Below are 22737 nucleotides of genomic sequence, written 5' to 3'. Positions count from 1 at the left end.
AAAAAGGGACAGAAAGCCCCCTTTCAGGGCCGGTGCATGCCCCCCCTGCCCCTCCCCCCCTGCAGTGTCACCTGACAACCAGAGATAGCACCTGGGCCTCTGGGCTCCCCCTCTCAGGACAGAGAAGTCTTCCTTCTCTTTAAGGTCAGTCATCACTAAAGGCCTCTGAATCCTTGTTGGGGATTTGTAGCTTGTACTGAGCAGTCCACATTTGTTAATTAAATCCCAAGCTGAAGCTGGACTGAGGAACATTCGCTTGTTCACAGAGTGCTGCTTTCTACTACAGTGATGTTTTCCAGTTAAGACTGCCATAGGGGGAGGGGGCTCCTGGCTTGGATCCACAGTTTTTACTTACAGATTTTATGCTGTGATCTCAGGCATTCCTCTGAATCCAGGTTGGTGTATGATATGTGGACAATCCCAGTTGTCCCCCAGCAGTTATTTCTGATTATTTACTTGTTGTTCCTGTTTGTTTATTATTTGTTCCAGGGGGACTAACTAACTTCCACTCCTCTTATGCCACCATATTCTCACTCTTGTCTTTAATTTTTTAGTTAGAGCAGTTGTAAGTTTACAGACACCTCATGCAGGAGGTACAAAGTTTCCATATACTCCCCTCTCATACACATGGTTTTACCTATTACTAACATTTTGCATTAGTTTGGTACCTTTGTTAGAATTCATGAAACACTATGTTTGTAATTATGCTGTTAGCTTTAGTGCAATTTTACATTGTTTTGTACAGTTCTATGGATTTGTGAGTAATAACTTGGTATAACCTAAAATTTCTTTTGTTTCCCTTTTTGAATATACAATTCTGTGATGTTAATCACATACACAAAACTGTGTTTCCATGCCCATCATCCATTTCCAAAACCCTCCCATTACTCCAAAAAGAAATTCTGTATCAATTAAATATTAATCCTCATTCCCCTCCTTCAGTTGGCCCATGATAACCTGTTTTCTAGTTTCTGACTTGATGAATGTGCTTATCTTGCTTATTGCCTGTAAGTGAAATCATATGGTATTTGTCCCTTTGTATCTGGCTTATTTCACTCAAAGGGAAATAAAAGTTATCAACATGATGTCTTCAAGTTTCATCCATGTAGTAACATGGCTTTTCGTTTATACTGTAGGCTTTCAGGATGTCCACTGAGTAAATCAATGACTAGAATAACTGTTAATATTTTTCAGATCTTTATATTATCCAAATATGTTACATTTTTGAGTTCTATTACTTATATGAATATTCACTGTCCTTTCACACAGCCAAATCTGGAAAAAATGTAGAAGTTTGCCATTATATTGGCAAGACACATGATTAGTTGGCCTGAATTTTATGTCACTGAAAGATGACTTTATTTCCTTCTTCAAATGATGATTTTTTTTACTTTTTATTTTAAAATACTTTCAAACTTACAGGACAGTACCAAAAATAATACAAACCCCACAAAGAGAATTCCAATATACCCTTACTTCCCAGATCCACAGATTTTAACATTTTGTCACTTTTGCCATATCATTCTATCTATCTATCTATCTATCTATCTATCCATTTTCTAAACTCTAGAATGTAGGTTTTATATAACAACCTCTTAGAACACTTAATACTGCCATGTATATTTCCTAAGAACAAGGATAGTCACTTATGTAACCACCTTAAGTTCAAGAAGTTTAACATTGATATGAACCTTACTTTTTATATTCCAATTTTTTTCATATTCACAATACTGCCCATTTGAGCCTTTTCTCTCCCATCCAGGATTATGTGTTACATTTAACTGTCATTGCCTCTTTAGTTGCTCTTTTATTTTTCTGTTACTTTTTAGTTGTGGGAACATATCTACAACATAAACTTTCCCATCTCAACCACTCCCAAGCATACTATTCAATGGGATTAATCACGTTCACAATATTATAGTACCCTCACCACTTCCATTACTAAAATTTCCCATATCCTCAAACAGAAACCTTATACCCATTACATATGAACTCTCCATCCCCCATGACTCCTTCCCCTGGCAAACTCCACTCTAATTTCTGTCAATATGAGCTTTCATATTCTCCAATATTTTCTCTGTATTTGCCGTGTGGCTTAAATTTAACATCGTAAATCTATAATAATCTCATTTTCTTTGATAATATAATTTCAATAGAATACACAAACTATATTCCCATGCCCCTACATACCCCAAACTTTATATAGTTTTTGTCAAAAATTACATTTTTATATGAGTCCAAAACCAATTATTTATAATTATATTTTATGCAGTTTCCTTTCGATCCTATAGGAAGTAAAAGGTAGTGTTAGAAACCAAAAATACAGTAGTACTGGCTTTTACATTTACCCATGTTTATCTTCTCACCAGAGATCTTTATTTTCCCATGTAGCTTCAATCTATTGTCCACTGTTTTTTCCTTTCAACCTGTAGAACTTCTTCAGCATCTCTTGTAGTGCTGGCCTAATGGTGATGAATTTCCTCAGCTTTTGTTTTCTGGGAATGTCTCAAACTCTTCCCTCATTTTTGAAGGGCAGTTTTGCAAAATATAGATTTCTTGGATTGGCATTCTTTTATTCTCAGAACTTTAAATATGTCATCAAACTACTTTCTTGCCTCCATGGTTTCTGATGGGAAATTAGCACTTAATTTTATTGAGTCTTCCTTGTTTGTGACATGTTGCATCTCTCTTGTATTCTTTTTATCTTTGACATTTGGTAGTTTGATTAAAATATACTGTGGTGTGAGTCTATTTGGATTTATCTTGTTTGAAGTTCATTGAGTGTCTTGGATGTGTATATTTATATCTTTTGTTATATTGGGGAAACTCTCAGCCATTATTTCTTTGAATATTCTGCCTCCTTCCCATTATTTCTTTGAATATTCTGCCTCCTTCTCTTTCTTTTCCCTCAGGAACTTACACAATGTGTATATTGGTATCTGATGGTGTTCCACATGATTCTGTTCACTTTTCTTTATCTGTTCTTCTTTCTACTCCTCAGAATGAATTATTTCAATTGTTTTATTTTCAGGTTTTCTGCTTCTTTTTTCTGCCAACTCCAATCTGCTATTGAACCCATCTAGGAAATTTTAAATTTCTCTTACTATAGTCTTCAGCTCTGTTTGGTTCCTTTTGATAATGTCCATCTCTCTACTGATACTCTCTTTGTGTTCCTCTATTGTTTTCCTTATATCCTTTTGTTATTGTCCATGTTTTCCTTTAGCTAATTGAGCATATTTAGGAACATTCTAAACAAAAATTCATTGTCTGTTATGACCCAGGTTTGGTCTGCCTCGTTGATAGTTTTAATGCTTTAATCTTATCCTTTGACAGGGCCATCACTCAGATTTTGTAACCTTTTGTTGGTACCTGGGCAGAATCTGAGATTTCTGTTCCTTAAGGTTATATTCAGCTAGTATTATGACAGAGCTTTCCTTGTATGTCTCCATTGTGTTTTTCATCTCTTCTGTTGTGCCTTTCATTTCCATAGATTCTGCCAGTTGTTTTTTCAAGCTTTCGATTTCTACTTTATGTTCACCCCATGTTTTCTTTATAGCCTTCATCTCTTTTGTTATATCTTCCCTGAACTCATTGGTTTGGTTTTTTTTAGTTGATTTCACATATTTCTTTGAAAATATTTGCAAGATTGTTTCATTAAAGTGAAATATCAAGATGCAATATCTCAAATGCATCTTGATTTTGGTGTAAGCTTGTTCCTTTGACTGGGCCATATCTTTGTTTTTCCTAGTATAGATTGTAGTTTTCTGTTGTCTAGGTATCTGGTTTCCTTGGTTACCCCAGTCAGATTTTCCCAGACCAGAACGGGTTCAGGTCTCGGAATGGGGTTATTTTCAGGGTGTATCTTAGAATGACAGACCTTCCTGTAAGGTCTCCAGTCACTGTGCTTTTCCTAACCTGCCCAGCAGGTGGTGCCTATCAGCCTGTCACTCCTGACTGGTGTAAGAAGATGTGGCCCCTTCAGTTTCTATTTTGGCTGTGTTCCCCCAGTCTCTGGGGTCTAGTTCTGAAGGGAAAGCTGGGCCCCACTTCCTCACTCTTAGGGAAGATATACCCCCTAGGGAGTTATCATCTGCATTTGAATTGTCTCTCCGGTTCTGTTATCTCCACCCCTGTCTGGGTCAGAGCACTGAGAACTAAAAATGGCTTCAGCTCTCTCCTCTGAGCCCTTCAGCTTGAAAGAGAGAAAAACGGACAGAAAGCCCTCTTTAAGAGCCAGTACACGGCCCCCCAGTTTTGCTTGTCAGCCAGAGGCAACACCTGGTCTTCTGGGCTCTCCCCACTGGGACAGATGAGTCTTCTGATTCTTTAAGGTTAGTTGTCCACTAAAAGCCTCTGTCTGCTTGTTGGGGGTTTGTTAGCTTGTATTCAGCAGTCCACGTGTTTTAATTAAAATCCCAGTTGGAGCTCGGTTGAGCTATATTCACTTGCTGGGAGTATGCTGCTTTCTACCACAGCAAGGCTTTGCAGCTAAGCCTGCCATGGGGGGAGTGGGCTCCCAGCACAGTCCCACAGTTTTTACTTACAGATTTTATGCTGTGATCTCAGGCATTCCTCCCAATCCAGGTTGGTGTACGATGTGTGGACAGTCATGGTTGTCCCCCAGCAGTTATTCCAAATTATTTACTAGCTGTTCCTTGTTGTTCATTAGTTCTTTCAGGGGACTAACTAAATTCCACTCCTCTCTATGCTGCCATCTTGCCCAATTGACTAAAATATTTTTAAATATATATAGTTGATAAACTGCAATAGTAAATATAATGGACTCATATCAGATGGTGAATTTAAACCAGAGAAGGCAGGAAAAGAGGGGAAAAAGAAAGAAAAACTTCATTGACTAGAAAATAATTACAAAAATAGATGTGAATAATCTATATCAATAATCACTTTAAATGTCAATGATCTAAGTACAACAGTTAAAATACAAAGATTGCTAGAGTGGATCAAGAAACAAAACAAAACAAAAAAGACCAAACTACTTGTTGTCTATAGGTAACCTATTTTAAATGTAAATACTCTGATTAAAAGTAAAGGGATGGAGAAAGGTATACTATGTTAACACAGATCAAAAGAGAGCTGACATAGCTGTAGTAATTTCAGGCAAAACAGATCGTCAGAGATAAAGAAGAGCACTACAAAATAATGAATGTGTCAATTTTCCAAGAATACATAATAATCCTAAATGTGTATGCATGTAACAAGAGAGCATCAAACCACATCAGTAAAAAACTGAGAACTAAAAGGAGAACTGGGCAAAATCATTATTATAGTTAAAGGCTTCAGTATCCCTCTGTCAGTAATTGATAGATGAAGTAAGCAGAAAATCAGTAATGATATAGAGTACCTGAAGAGTAATCAAACTGAACTGATTGACTTCATAGACTACTCCATCTACTAAAAGAAAAGTGCACATTCTTCTCAAGCTCACATAGAACATCCACTGAGATAGACCATATTCTGAGTCATTAAAACACATTAACAAATTTGAAAGAATAGAAATCATGCAAAGGATATTCTCAGACCACAATGGAATTAAATTAGAAATCAACACAAAGAGAGTGAAAAATCCCCCAAATTTCTAAATCAAACACAATTCTAAATAACACATAGTTCAAAGAAGTCTCAAGAGAAATTTAAAACATAGTTTGAACTAAATGAAACTGAAAAAACAACTTATCAAAATCTATGAGATGCAGAAAAAACAGTGCTTAGAGGAATTTATAGCATTAAGTGCATTTATTAGAAAAGAAGAAAGCTCTAAAATCAATAACCTATGTTTCCAACTTAAGAAATTAGAGAAAGAAGGGTAATATAAGCCTAAAACAAGCAGGAGAAAAGACATAATACATTTAGAGTATAAATCAGTAGACCTAAAAACAGGAAAACAATAGAGAAAATGTTTAAAACAATTAAAAAGCTTGTTCTGGTTCTTTGAAATCTTCTTTACAATTTATAAAACTCTAGTTGGGCTAATAAGGAGAGAGAGGAAGAGAGAGAAAATAAAAATTGCCAATATCAGAAATGAAATGGGGGCCATCACTACTGGTCCCATGGTCATTCACAGGACAGTAAGCAAATACTGTGAACAAATCCATGCCCACAAATTTGACAACTCAAATGAAATGTACCAATTCCTGGAAAGACACAAACTAGCAAACTCACACAGAGAGAAATAGATAATCAGTATAGCCATATATCTATCGAAGTTAAATCAATAGTTAATCACCTTCCAAAAAATAATAGACTAGACCTAGATGATTCACTGTAATTTTACTAAATGTTTAAGGGAGAAATAATATCAATTCTCTACAATCTCTTCCACAAAAGAGAAGTATTACCCTAACTCCAGCATTACCCTAATACCAAAATGACATTAAAAAGTTACAAAAAAGGAAAACTATAGAAAGATTTCTCATGAACATAAACCAAAAATCCTCAACAAATTAAATCCAACCATATATAAAAAGAATTATACACCATGACCAACTGGTATTCATTCCAGGTAGTTACAGCTGATTCAACATTTGAAAATGGATTAATGTAACCACTATACCAACGGGATAGGTGCCCAACAAGAAAGTATTGAATCTCTCACCTTTAAGTATGAAATTAGCTATATATTTTTTATAGATGCTCTTTATTAGGTTGAGGAAGTTCCCCTCTATTGTTATTTTGCTGAGAGTTTTTATCATGAATCAGTGTTGGATTTTATCAAATGATTTTTCTGTGACAGTTATATGATATATGATTTTTGTTCTTTAGCCTGTTGGAATGAATGAGCAACAATTTATGTATATATTTATGTATGTATATATGTATGTATGTATATATGTATGTATGTTATGTATGTATGTAATTTCTTTTTTTGTCACATTAGCCCAAGAGTCAAACTACTCAGAAGGCCTGATTGATCTACATTGGATTGCATGACCACCTCTGGCTGTCAGAATTTAATACACCTTGAACTGCACACAATAATAGAAAGACAGTTCTTCAAAAGAAATTAAAAAAAAAAAAAAGAAATCAAGAGGCTGTCATCAAAGGGGGATGAGTAGAAACAAAGTTGGATGGGATAAAACATAAAAGAAATAAATATCATTGTGCATAAACTTTTCAGTGTAATCCTCAAAAACACTCATTAGGTAAGGCATTTAATTATTTTCCACTTACACATTTGGAAAAATAGATCCATAACATTTAGATAAATCACTGACAATTACTTGGTTAACCCAGCCATTCTATTCTAAGACTAAGCTCAAACCATTTTTTATTAAAATCTCAATTTAGTACAATTTTCATAGGGTTTTATATCAGTTAGGAAGACTCTGACTGCAAGTAATATTGTACCCTGAATCAAAATGGCTTAAATAATACAAAATTGCATTATTTCATGTAATGAGAAGTTTAGAGCTAGGGAAATGCCAGGTGTGGCATATTAAGACTCCAGCTTTTCTTTTTTTCATTCTTTGGCTGTCTTGTCCTTCACATGTGGCTTCACCCTCAGTTTGGCATCAAAGTGGCTGAAGCAGTTCTAATAATCACAAGCATAAGAACGTGTTCAGAGAAAGAAGACGACTATTTTTCTCTGTTTCTTAAGAACAAGGAAACTTCCCAGAAGCTTCCTAGCAGACTTCTACTGATACTGCATTGGCCAGGATTGGGTTACATGTCTATTCCTAAACCAATTACTGCCAAGGGATAAAGAAGTTAGATTATTAGATTGCATAATTAGAGTAGACTATTCATTTGGGGTGCAGTGGATATTAGGAAGTCAACCACCATAATCAATGCAAAGTAATCCCTTCAGTGTCCAGAATAATGCTATCATACTTCCAAGTCTTTGTGTGTGAAAGGGTCTAGGAAGTCAATGAAAACTATTGAAAAATATATGGATACTTTTTGTATATATGTGATAAAGACTATGGAAAACTTGGATGGATTATTCCTTCCCCACTAAACAATATGCATATCTAATACTTGGAAAAATCACAATTCATTGTTTTGGAAAACTCAACAAAAAGGCTAACACTGTTTCAATCATCACTGTAACTAACCTTCATCACTATTATCTGTTTGTTTTATGTAGTTTTTGACAACATAAAGTCGCACAAAGTATAATATATGATGTTGCAGGTTTTATTATTTAGTTTAGTACTTGTAACAAACTCACTAACTTAAGGGGCTAAGTCACATAGCATAGGACAGTTTTCTGAATCTTCAGGAGGTTTTTGAATAAATATGAAGTCATGGCACAGAGTCAGTCTAGAGAAGAAGCCATGAACTCACACAGTGCACCTCATAATACTTTCAGCAAAATGGACTTGATTTCTTTTCTCTTGTTTTGACTTTCCCAGCAGCCAATGTACTGGAATGTTTTAGGGATGTGTTTGTGTGTGTGCATGCATGTGTGCTACCATTCTGCCTACTGACCCCACTTTAAGACAGAGCTAACCAATTGTAAAATTTTTTTTTTCTGCCTAGCTTAGCCACCGTCCTTTTCAATACCATGATCTAGGTACCTAATGTAAACCACTCAGAGTTGGCATCTAAGATAAAATCTACTTGCAAACATAAACCACATTATTGTACAAATAAGAAATCAGAGACAGAAAAACTTTAAAGAACTTTCTCAAGTTACTTATCAAGACAGACAGTTTTGTGGCAACGCAGGGCTAATAACTACAAGCTAACATTTATCTAGCTCCACAATCTACTAGTCACTCTTCTGAGTGCTTTGTGTGTAATAATGCATTTAATCCTTATTACAACCATGTAAAATAAAAGTTACTGTCATCTGATTTTATAGATGAGACTACTGAAGCACAAAGAAGTAGGTTGTAGATCCAGGATTTGAATCCAGTCAATATAAATCCATAATCTATACTCATTACCATGATGTTAAATTTCTCAGAAAACTTCAACAAAGCTGAGACATTTTGGCTTGGAAAATGAATCTCAACAAATCTTAAAAGTACCTAGAAATATATTTTCTTATTCACTCAAAATTTACATATTATAGCATCACTTATGAACTGAAACATGTTTCTTGATCTTCCAGCTAATTTGGTAACAAAAGTTCTGCTAATAAACTGTCCTTAATTGCTGGAAGTCACTTTCAACAATAACCTCAGATAATTTATGATTTGTTCTCCATTAACATCCTGTTGGATATATTTTTCTTCTTAGCTTTTGAGTCATGAATAAAAAAAAAGAATTTTTATTCCTTCTGAATTCTTTGAAAATATATCTTCACGTTAAAGAAGAAAAAAATCTTGACATGAACGTTGATATTTATTATCTCTTGGTATTAATTTTCCAATTTGTAAAATAAATTTAAAAGGTATACTTCAAAAATGTCCTTACATTATATGAACAACCTCTTAGAAAATGGATATTTCAAATAATTTATTTGAGAATATTAAAGATACCTTCTCTAAGTAACTATCCCATCCACTTAAACATTGAAAAAATCTCTCTTGCTCAACTACTTTCAAGTAATAATCTAAGGCTTTCTTCTAATGTAAATGCAGAAAAAAAAATCACTTGGTAATTCCTTAGAGCTTGATACATCTTAAATTTCACTTCTGATATAAAGTGTTTAACGAGAATCCCTCAAAATCACTTTTTGAAAAGCCTATAGTTTTCACCACTATGCATTATAATTTTAAATAACACAGTTTAAATTAGAGTTTGGTTAAACTAAAAAAAAAAAGACAAGATTTAAAATATCTTAAATGGAAAAAAAATGTAGAAAATTCTAACCATGATGTTATTTGTAGTGAAAAAATAGAGAAAAACAAAACTAAATATCCTTAAATGTAAGATCTGTTAAATGAAGTGAGGTATTTCCACACACTAAAACACAAGTGTGATGGTTAGGTTCATGTGTCACCTTGGCCAGGTGATGATACCCAGCTGTCTGGTCAAGCAAGCACTGGCCTAACCATTGCTGCGAGGACATTTGTGGCTGGTTAATAAACTAACAGGATGGTTTATTAAATCATCAGCCAATTGGCTGCAGCTGTGACTGATGGCTCAACGAAGAGTCATCATTCTTCCACAGTGAGAGTATGCAGTTGTCTGGATTTAATCCAATCAATCAGTTGAAGACTTTTAAGCAAGACAGATAGAGGACCTTCACTTCTTCAGCTGCCCAGCGAAGCATTTCCTGAGGAGTTCGTCAAAGTTGCCAGTTTGTTTCCTGAGGAGTTCATCGAACATCTTCATTGGAGTTGCCAGTTTGCTGACTGCCCTACGGAATTTGGACACGTGCATACCCACAGTTGTGTGAGTCACTTTTATAAATCTTATATTCATAGATATCTCTCATTGATTCTGTTTCCCTAGAGAACCCTAACTAATACAACATGTAAGAACTTTTACTTCTACCCTAGATGGAGAAACAAGCTTTGGTTATATCCTCCTACATGAAACAAACAAAAAACCAAAACAAAAATGAATATTTGAAACAACAGCTTTCAAGACTTTGGGCATAGGCAATGAAGGACAACAATCCCTGTGCAGTGGAAACAAACAAGGTGAGCCCAGTGATTGTCCCAATTTATTGCCCTGCCACACAGCAAAGAAGAGGAAGATCCCAATGGACTACCTGAAGTGAGGAGACAAAACTGAAAGACCAGAAAGAGCAAAGTAGCTAGATCTCTCCAGACACAACTGTGTACAGGAATGGTTCCAGAGATGGCAGGTCTTTGTGAGTATTGGAGAAGTGGGGAAAGTTTCATTCAGAGAGAACTGTGGAGATGGCAGAGGTCCTTTTCAGTATTGAGCAGAGTACAGATCAGCTCATGCTGGAGCTGAGGTTAGGGAAAATAAAACACTCTAGAAAATATTAAAAGTAACAGTGCCTATAGCTCACATATGGTTGGAAATAGGTTTAGTTTTGTTCAGTTTAGTTTTGTTTTCTCAAGCCAACCTGTAACATCTCTTAATTCAAGGGATGTATAGCAGGGACCTCATAAGAGTCTTTCCTAAATAATGCAGAATAATTATCCCTATACTAAATGCTGCTCTACTCCTGTCTAATAAAGCTTAAAAGCAAGTCCTGAAAGATTCAAACTGTTTCCAAGTAAATTAACTGCATCCCAAAACAAATTTCAAAAATATTTATAAGAATACAAAAAATACCAGCATCTAGCACAGAAAAATTCGTAATGTCTGATATTCATACAAAAATGATCAGGTGTGCAAAGAAACAGGAAAATAGTACTCATAATGAGGAAACCATTTAATTAAAATTGACCCAAATTTAAGAATTAGCAGACAGAGACACTAGGCAGTTATTGTAACTTTATTTCATATGTTCAATAAGCTAGATGAAATATTAAACATGTAAATAGAGACATGGGAGATATAAAAAGGCCCACATCAAAACTCAAGAGATGAAAACTGTAATATCTGAGAAGAAAAATACACTGGGTGGAATTAATGGCAGATTAGACTTTACAGAAGAAGATATTAATGAATTTGAAGACTAGCAAAGAAAACTTAAAAATGTTAAGAGAGAGGAAAGAGGCTCAAATGAGCAGAATATCAGTGAGCAGTGGCATAAGTTTATGTGGCCTAATATACATTAATTGGAGTTCTTGAAGGAGAGAAAGGGAGGATGAGAAAAGTATATATATTTGAAAAAATGAGTGCCAATATTTTTTCCAAATTTGATGGAAATTATAAAACTCAGATCCAAGAAGTTCAAGTATAATAAAATAAACTATGCCGAAACCATCACAAACAAATTTACTGACAAAACCTTAAAAACATTTAGAAAAAAACAGAAAGAAATAAAGAAAAGGATGATAGCAGATTTCTCAAAGGAAACAATTCAAGAGAGATGATACTTGTGCTGGTTTGAATCTATTAGGTACCCCAGAAAAGCCATGTTCTTTTAATGCAATATTGTGGGTGCAGACTTATTATGGTGGTATCTTTTGATTAGGTTTCTTCCATGGAAATGTGACCCACCCAGTTGTGGGTGGGACATTTTGATTAGGTTTCTTCCATGGAGGTGTGACCACACCCATTCAAGGTGGGTCTTAATTAGTTTACTGGCATCTTCTGTTAGAGGATAAAAGGTGGAGACATTTTGAAGAGAGCTGAGGGATGCTTAAGGAGAGAATGCCCAGAGACATTCTGGAGAAAGCCATTTGGAAATGGAGCCGGGAGAGAAGGACTGGCAGATGTCGCCACGTGCCTTCTCAGCTGACAGAATATTTCTGGACATCACTGGCCTTTCTTCAGTGAAGGTATCCTCTTGTTGATGCCTTAGTTTGGACAGTTTTCTGGCCTTAGAATGATAAATTTATAACCTAATGAATTTCCATTGAAAAAGCCAATCCATTTCTGGTATTTTGCATTCCAGCAGCTTTTGCAAACCAGAACAGTACTGGAACAACATCTTTAAAGAAGTGAAAGAAACATTTCTCAACCCAAAATTCTGTACCCAGAAAAAACATTTTTCTAAAATGCAGATGAAATTCAGATCTTTTCAGAAGCACAAAAGCTTATAAAATTTAATAGCAGACCTTTACTGCAAGAAAGGAAAGTAATGCCAGATGGATATATGGATCAACACAAAGAAAGCATGCACCTTGTATAATTTACATGTAGAAATATCTAATATTTTTCTTACTCTTTAAATGTCTTCAAATTAGAAATAGTTGTTTAAACAATGTTAATAGCAATGCATTGTGGGATTGTGATACATGTAGAAATAAAATGTACAATAACAAGTACACAAAAACCAGGAGGAGAGACCTAGAAATGATTATTGTAAGGTTCTTTTACTATATACATAAAGTAGTTTGGGTGGTGACACATGTATTCATGTGTACATACGTATGTCAAATGTTGTCCAATTGCATGTTTTGAGGATATACAAATTACTTAAAAATAACTGTATAAGCAATAAAATAATTATTAGAGCTATAATTATTGATCTGAGAGATGTTTATCATATGTTGTTAAGTAAAAATAAAGCACATTATACAACATTATATAGCATACATCAATTAGGAATAATGTAAATCTCATTTTCTCCTTTTATTTGGAAAGCGTGACATTGGTCCTGCCTCCTTCAAAAGAGATGGGAAAAGTAAGTATTTAGGTTGTTCCCTCTTACTAATGGAGTGATCAAGGGAGATGGTGATTGAAAATGACTGCTGGGATTGCCAGCCACTAGAGTCTGTCAAGGTAATATGATCTAATTAATGTGAAAAGAAAAAAAGGAGGAAGTAAAGAAGGAGTAGATATAGATATAAAAATATTGATATGAATATATATGTAGATATGGAAAATGATATGAACAAGCACATGGATATGGCTGTGAATATGGATATGAGTACAGATATGTATAGGTATAAGTATAGATATAGTATAGAAACATATAAATATGAAACTAAATTATTTGTGATGCAGGGGGTGTTTGTGTAGATGTAGGTCTGTATATACAGTCATAGAAAAGAAGATCCTGATACAAGAAGCACCTGAATATTTTTTCCAAATTTGGTGGAAATTATAATAATAGAGATTATTTTAGATTGAAAGATTATAGGAAATTATTTTATTTTATTATTTATTATTTATGGTTTTCTGAGGTATCTAACATTTTATGTTCAGATACTTTCAAATATTTCAATGAGCATGGATTGCATTTGTAATCATCAAAAATACATAAAACTATTTTTAGAAAAGAGTAAATAACCAAACAGATACAAACCTGGAAGTAGAAATTGCCTGACCCATTCCTGCTGCCCAGAAAGTTGCAGTCCCACACTCCCCACATCTCTCGCTCCCTTACTTATTTCAGGTCTCCACTCAAATGTCCACACATCAGAGAAGGCCTCCTTGACAAACCTATGTCATAATTAGTCCCTGTAGCCTTACCCTGCCTTATTCTTCTTTTTCATACTTTTTTCTACATGTCATAGTATACTTTCTGTTTGTTTGTTGTCTTTCTTCCCTGCTAGAAGCCCTTTGAGAGCTGGGACATTGTTTACCACTCTCTCCAGGGTCTAGGAGAGTACTTGACATATAGTATGCCATCGGCACGCAACAAATATTTTTTGAAGAAACTTTGGCCCAAGTTTAGCAGCTGACATTCAACTGTCTTCAAGAAACCGTCTACAACCTTCCAGATAACCTTTACCTAATGATTCTCTCTATGCTGTATCACTCTGGAAGGGAAGTATCTGCTGCTATATTCCATAGATCTTTGCTGACAAATTAAAATGTAATTCTCATTTCCAATGCATGATCGATACAGGCTTCTAGTATATTGTATCTATTACATCATGTGTACAAATTTAAATACACATTTTTTTTTCTTTTATTCAGATTGTTCACATACCATACAATTATCCAAAGATCCAAAGTGTACAATCAATTGCCCACAGTACCATCATAGAGCTGTGCATCCATCCCCACATTTTTTTTCAATTTTTAGAGCATTTTCATTACTCCAGAAAAGAAATAAAGACAAAAAAAAGGAAACTCAAATCCTCCTACACCCCTAATCACTACCCCCCTCCATTATTGACTCATAGTATTGGTATAGTACATTTGTTACTGTTGATGAAAGAATGTTAAATACTACTAACTGTAGTATATAGTTTGTAATAGGTATATATTTTTTTCCTATATGCCCATGATAGACTTCTAGTAATAGTGTTATACATTTGTTCTAGTTCATGAAAGAGATTTCTCATATTTGTACTGTTAATCACAGACACTGTCCACCACAAGATTCACCATTTTATACATTCCCATCTTCTAACCTCCAACTTTCCTTCTGGTGACATACATGTCTCTGAGCTTCTCCTTTCTACCACATTCACACACCATTCAGCACTGTTAGTTATTCTCAAAATGGGCTACCATCACCTCTGTTCATTTCCAAATACTTAATTTCAACCTAGTTAAACATTCTGTTCATAATAAGCAACTGCTCCCCATTCTTAAGCCCCATTCTATATCCTGGTAACTTATATTTCATACCTATGAGTTTACATATTATAATTAGTTCATATCAATGAGACCATGCAATATTTGTCCTTATGTGTCTGACTTATTTCACTCAATATAGTGCCCTCAAGATTTCTTCATCAACGCATTTTTTTTAAGATGGTTTTGTTCACACACCATACATTCCGTCCTAAGTAAACAATCAGTGGTTCCCTGTATAGTCACGTATTTATGTATTCACTGCCATTACCATTACCTATATAAGGACATCTTCTTTTCTTCCATGAAGAAAGAGGAAGAGTCAAAGAAGGTAGAGAGACGAAAGAAAAAGAAAAAATAAAGAGAGAAAAAAATCATGACAGCTAGGAAGCAACAAAAGGAAAGATAGCATTAAACTAAAGTAAAATAAAGAGTCAGACAGCGTCACCAATGTCAAGAGTCCCATACCCCTCCCTTATGTCCTCCTCTTATATGCATTTTGCTTTGGTATATTCCCTTTGTTACATTAAAGGAATGTTAATTAGTAACATTAATACAATGTTTCTGTTAATTATAGTCTCTAGTTTTCATTGATTGTATTCCCTCCCCAATACCACCCTATTTTTAACACCTTGCTAGGTTGACATTCATTTGTTCTCCCTCATGTAAAAACATATTTGTACATTTTATCACAATTGTTGAGCACTCTAGGTTTCAGTGAGTTATGCAGTCCCAGTCTTTATCTTTCCTCTTTCCTTCTGGTATCCCATATGCTCCTAACCTCCCTCTTTCAACCATACTCAGTCATCTTTGTTCAGTGTACTTACATTGTGCTAACATCACCCAAAATTGTGTTCCAAACTTCCCACTCCTGTCTTTTCCTATGTGTCTGTAGTGCTCCCTTTAGTATTTCCTATAGAGCAGGTATCTTGTTCACAAACTCTGTCATTGTCTGTCAGAGAATATTTTAAGCTCTCCCTCATATTTGAAGGACAGTTTTGCCTGATATAGGATTCTTGGTTGGCAGTTTTTCTCTTCCTGTATCTTAAATATATCACACCACTTCCTTCTTGCCTCGGGTTGAGAGAGAGAAAAAGGGACAGAAAGCCCCGCTTCAGGACCAGTCCACAGCCCCCCCACCCCACCCCCAGTTTCATCTGTCGGCCAGAGATAGCACCTGGTTCTCCTGGCTCCCGCTCCTGGGACAGGGGAATCCTCTGGCTCCTCAAGGTCAGTCATCACCAGAAGCCTCTGTCTGCTTGTATTGAGCAGTCCACATTTGTGAATTAAAACCCAAGTTGGAGCTGAACTGAGGTATATTCACTTGTTCAGAGTGTGCTGCTTTCTGCCACAGCGAAGTCTTGCAGTTCGGGCTGCCGTGGGGAGAGGGACCTCCCAGCTTGGGTCCACAGTTTTTATTTACAGATTTTATGCTGCGATCTCAGGCATTCCTACCCATCCAGGCTGGTGTACTATGTGTGAACAGTCACGGTTGTCCCCCAGCAGTTATTCCAGATTATTTACTAGCTGTTCCTCATTTTTTAGTTGTTCCAGGGACTAACTAACTTCCTCTCCTCTCTATGCCACCATCTTCCCAGATTTCAATTATACACATTATTTTATCACTATAAATGCCTTTTAGATAAGTAGGTTTTAAGACTCTTGTTCTGAAAACCTTAAAGAACAGAGGGTCAGAGTAGCCTGTGCCCTTTCTGGTGACATTCTTCAACTTTGTCAGTTTCAGAAGGTACGAGGTGGTTATCTTTCACACATGGGTCTATGAGCCATCAGCTAGTCATACCACTGTTTCTATCTCTAGTCACTTTGTATTCTCCTGAGTGATTGGTTCTAAACTCCTACTGCTTACCTTAGTGGTTTGATTCAAAGGAAGCACTACAAAGAAAAATACTGGGATGCTTCTGTTTGGGAAGGTAATGGCAGTATCTCTAAGAAGTTTAAGACCAATCTTGTCTTAAACATCAATGAAATGGACTTATTTCCCATTAGGATTTACAGAATCCAGCCCACTTCTCACTGATTCTGAGTGACTCGTAATCCAAGAATACCATTCCTTTTCTCTATAAGTCAAAATAATGAAAAAAAAGACAACAAACAGCAGACCCTAGTAAGCAAATCAGGCTTGATATTTTCTAGGCAGTGCCTAGATTAGCATTTTAATGCTGCACCCTGAGTCTTTGTTCAAATGGCTTTATTAGTGGTGTCTTAAGATACCAGGGCTTATTCACCTGTTGCAGCTCTAAGATTGTCTAGGCTGCTTTTTATTATGTATAAATCTCCAGATATTGTGCTGGTTTGAATCTATTATGCCCCCCACAAAAATCAATATTCTTTAATGCAATCTTTTGGGGGCAGATTTATTAGTCTTTTGATTAGGTAGAACCTTTCAATTGAATGTTTACATGGAGATATGACCTACCGAACTGTGGGTGATACTTTTGATTAGATTATTTCCATGGAGGTGTGGCCCCACCCATCCAGGGTGGACCTTGATTAGTTCACTGGATATTTAAGAGAGAAGCTAAGAGCACAGATGCTGATGCTTGGTGATGTTAGGAAATGTGGACAGAAGGACATTTGGAAATGCTAAGCTAAGAGATGAAGTCCAGAGTTTGCCCCTGAGAAGCTAAGAGAGGATCCCCAGATGCTTAGAGAGAATCATCCTGGGAGAAAGAAGCAAGGATGCAAAGGAGCTAAGAGAGAGACATTTTGGAGAAAGCCATTTTGAAACACAATCCAGGTGCAAAGAACCAGCAGACTCCAGTCATGTGCCTTCCAGCTGACAGAGGTGTTCCAAACAGCATTGGCCATTCCTCAGTGAAGGTATCATCTTGTTGATGCCTTAGTCTGGACCCTTCTGTGACCTTAGAACTGTTACTTTCTAACCTAATAAATCCCCTTTATAAAACCCAATCCATTTCTGGTATTTTGCATAATGGCACCACTAGCAAACCAGAGAAGTACTACTTAAAAATGGCAAATAGTTCTTGACTGACAACTTCAACCTATTGGCAATAACTTCATAGAGATGCCTTTTTTTAAAAATAAGAATTGTGAGGCAGAGACCAAAATGAATAGATAGAGATTCATGACTGATGTTCAGTCTGCCATGAGCCCCAGAGGCTGATATTTTGCCACTCATGCCATTTGTCGCATCTGTCCTGAATTTATTCAAAACCCTAGAAGGCAGAGCCATAATACCATATAACTGCCTTTCCAATTAGGCACAGCCAGCTCCCTGAACTTTAACTTTAACTGCTGGCTCCACGCTGGTTATCCTTCTAAGTTATGGTTTCTTACTCCCTTCTTCACTCCACTCTCCTTCTGTCTTAATTGCCAATAAAACTTCTGATTATTTAGTCCCTGCATTTTTGTATATTTAGCTCATTGATCTATTAAAAACTAAATTTCCTGTCTCTAGAACATGGTATTCAACTTTTATATTTATATACAAAAAGGATATACAAAGGCATATAGCCTTTGATTTATGTGTTAAGATTTTCCAAATACAGATTCCCAAAAAATCTGACACATTAGGTGTATCATGTGTCTGAGAATTTATAATGTTTAGAAGTTGCCTAAGTAAATCTGTGGCATGAAAAAATTAAGAACCATTACCATAAACTATGGTTTCTATTGAAGTCTTCCTCAAATTCAAGCACTTTGAAACCCTCTGGCTACCACTGAAACTTCGGACAATTTTAAGCTAGGGCAGAGAATATAGATATGATATCAACCTTCCTGAAAAGAAATGTTATGAATGTAGTCAAACTTCACCTATCCACACTAATTGGAAGAAGTGGTGGAACTTTGAGTCACCTAAAATTTGTAACATCTGATTATAAAGAATAATTTTGAAGATATTCACATATATATTACTTTCATCATAAAGGCAGCATAATTTGAAAAGACCATAGCTCTGTCAGAATAGTACACATTCAGTAACTTCTTAAATAAAGGAAATAATAGATTATGACCTATTATTAGACCAACCAGGCTTATTTGGTAAATAAAAATACTTGCAATTTGAAAGTTTATGGTAAAATAGTCACAGAAGTAACACCCTAGCTTCTGAATCTCCAGAAAACCTCAAAAAGCCAAAATCCAAAATTTTTAAAGCTACTCAAAAACAACAGGAGCTTGTTTAAGTTAGAAATACCACCGTGAACCTCTTTCTAAAGGTTCAATAAGACCGATGTAATGTAACAAGCAACAGAAAGATACTGAGATCAAATTTCTTATAAAATTATAGATAAAAGAGGGTAAGGGACAGAATAATGTACCTAGAACCAATAAAATCAAACCAGAAAGACATACTCTAAAAAGGACTAAAACTGCAATGTACTATTTCATAATCAGCTTAAAAATGATATGAACAAAAGCACAGATCATAATTAGAAAAATTCAGAAATGAGTTAACAGAATTCAAGAAAGAAAGAGAAATAAAATTTAAAAATAACTTTAGAAATGAAGACTAAACTAAAAGTAACAACAGAAAGAATAAATAACAATGAAGATTTTTTTTTTTAAATGAAGAAATAAAGAGAAAAGAACTATTGAAATGAGACAAATAAGGTAAGCAATGAAGATTCAACATACAAATAATAGGAGTCCTTGAAGAAGAAAACCAAAACAAGAAATAGAAGAAATACTAAAACAACACATCAAGAAAATCTTCCCACAATACAAAAAAAAAAAAAGATTTGAAACAACATTTTGAAACGTCATACAGTATACAGGAAAATCTTGACAGAGAATGACCAACATTAAGACATATTCCAATAAAAGTAACAGACTTGAAAGAAAAAGAAAGAGAAATTCTTTGGATATCTGCTTAAAAACTGCAAGTGATGTATACGGGAAATAAATTTGTATTATCAGACATCACTTTATGCCAGAATAAAATGAAGTAAGTTATTTAAGATACTCAAGGAAAGAAAACGTGAGTCATTTCCAGAAAAAATAATCTTCAAGTATAAGGGCAAAATGATGACAAATAAACACAATTTGTTATCAACATGTGAGAACTTGAAGACTGTTGTTCCTCTGAGCCCTCCTTAAAGAATCTATTAAAGAATAAATTTTAAGGTATCCAAATGAATAGAGAGACATCAGCAAGGACTGGTGAGCATAAACTCTATAGTTACTTGCATATCTAAGATAAATGAAGGCTAAAGGGAGAGATATAGAATTTACCGACTGTGTGACTTGTCAGTAACATAACTAATAAGCAACAGAAAAATATCAGGGTCAAGTTCTGAACAAAGTTACTATGAGAAAAAAAAGAATAAGGAACAGAACAATATTCTTACAGCCAATGAATACATAACCAGCAAGATATTTTCAAAATAAGTCATTAAAAAATGGCAAGAAAAATAGGAAATGCATGAGCAAAAAAAAACAACAGAAACAAAAATAATGTTTTTAACTGTTTAAAGAATCATCATTAATGGTGATATTAGAATTGTTCTTCAGAGATTGCTGTATATGAAAAGTAAGGTAAAATATTGAGTATTTATGGGATATTCTAATTTTGTCATACCTCTTTGTTGTCTTGAGAATGCAGCTCTTATTTGGGAAGAAATGAGATGAATCCTAGAAGAGTTTACATTAAAAATCCAGTGGTGCTGAATTGAATTGGAAATATCAATCTAAACTCAAAATATACAAACATATTCTAATTCTATCCAGTGAAAAAAGCTTAGTAATAATAACTGACCCAGTATCAATGAATATCCCTTAAGGTCTTGAAGATAAATAGAAGACAGAACAGAAACTTAGAGAAAGACAAAGACAGAGACAGAGAGATTGAGATGGACCAAAAGAAGGTGGGAGGGAGGATGAAAGGAAGAAGGGAGGGAGTGAATTAGGAGACCTAGACATTGATCATCAAATTTGCTGACATCACAGAAAGAGAGACAATCAGATAATTTGTGCCTCTGATAGTCTCGCAGTACCTCACCTATAGTCTGGCCCAAGTAATGAAATCTAAGTGCAATTCAGTCTCTGCCTTCTTATGTTTGCTCACAATTTTTACTAACAATTTCTTTTTTACCACATAATATGTAAAAAATGAAAGAAGTTGGGAGTGAGAAATTTAATTTCTAGTTTTATTTTTGTCAGTTTTGTCACCTGTGAAATGAGGTAGTTGTAGTAAATGTTATCTGTGTATGTGTTTCCCAATTCTAAACATGTTCAAGTTTTACTATCTTGTCAGCTTTATTAAAGTACCATTTAGATAATCAAAAATTTTCATTAGCAAAGTTGCATTTTATCACAATCTTTTTTGTTACTCCTTTGGCAAAAAAATCTTGCTCTTCTGTTATATTTGAAGCGCAACATGGAGAAAATAAAAACATTTACTTTCTCGTTAGAAAGTGAGTACCAATCATCAAGTTTCTAATAACCATAATTATCCTTGAGGAAGGGTATCTTAGTTTCCTAGGGCTGTCATAACTATGTACCACCAACTGGGTGGCTTCAAACAAAAAGAGGCTGGAAGTCCAAATCAAGGTGTTGGCAGCGCTAGGCTTCCCCTGAGGTCGGTGGGTTTCTGGCAGCGTCTTGTCTGCAATCCTTGACATGCTTTGGCTTGTGGCATAATTTAAGCTCTGCCCCAGTCACAAGGCTGTCTTCTCTCTGTGCCTGTTTGCCTGTGTCCAAATTTCCTGTCCTGGAAAGGACAACTATCTTATTGGATTAGGGCCCACCCTAATCCAGTCTGCTCTCATCTTTAGTAACATCATCGAAGATCTTATTTCCAAATAGGATCCTGTTCACAAGACCAGGGGTTAGGACTTGAACATATCTTTTGTGGAGACCCAATTCAATGCATAAAAAAGGGCAAATGATTTTTATTTAGTATTTATCCATTTTTTTGAAGGATGGTGGGCTGAAGTGATTTTTAGTGGATTTGAAGCTTATACAGTGGGAGAAAAAGCAAGAAACAAGAGATGGCAGGAAAGGGGAGAACTCTGAGAAAAGAAACAGAAATACAAGACACTGGGTCCAGGGCCTTGAATGCCTGGACCTCCTCCCTGATTGTGGCCTCATGGTTCATGTTTGGCCTGAGAAGGATGAGGTACAGGACACTAGAACACGGATCCCTATGAGGATTGTCCAGAGGCCACGTTAGATCAGAGAAACCTCCTGCTATTCTGGCCCAAGAGGCTGGCCATTCAGTGAGCTGGGATTTCATACTGCCTAAGCTTGAAGCTCTCAGTGTCTAAGGCACAGTCTTCAGCGGAGTAGAAACAGCTGGCCTTGAGCTGAATGGTGTGGCTTCCAGAGAGGAAGCTGTGGACATGCTGGAAGCATCTGCAGTCTGCTGCACAACCAGATTCTTACAGGCCTTCAGATCCTACTCAAAGAGTGGGTGTTGGAGAGGAGCAGCATGCCTATTCCTTGGGCAAGAGCTGGGCACCTTAGGAATCTCAGAGATGGCAACATAGGGTAGTAGACAGCCCTGTAGCACTGAGATTGGACAGCGCTGGGCCAGGCAGAGGTGAGCTAACTCTGTGAGAGTTCATGTCCTCAAGATGTGTACCAGCATTCTAGCTCGTCTCTCTGAGGGGCTTGGCAAGATATTCACACGGAGGATCCAGTCTTGCAGTTAGCCTTCAGGCGACTGGGAGCTTTGAGTATGAAAACTTGTATAATCAGGTGGGTGATGTCATCTCTTTGCAAAGTTGCAAGTGGTTCTATTTGGTTTAAGAGAAAGGACCAAAGACAGTGGTTGGGTATGAG

This window comes from Choloepus didactylus, chromosome 16 (assembly GCF_015220235.1).
Source record: "Choloepus didactylus isolate mChoDid1 chromosome 16, mChoDid1.pri, whole genome shotgun sequence".
In the NCBI taxonomy this organism is placed as follows: domain Eukaryota; kingdom Metazoa; phylum Chordata; class Mammalia; order Pilosa; family Megalonychidae; genus Choloepus; species Choloepus didactylus.
Note: the sequence above shows the minus strand (reverse complement) of the source record.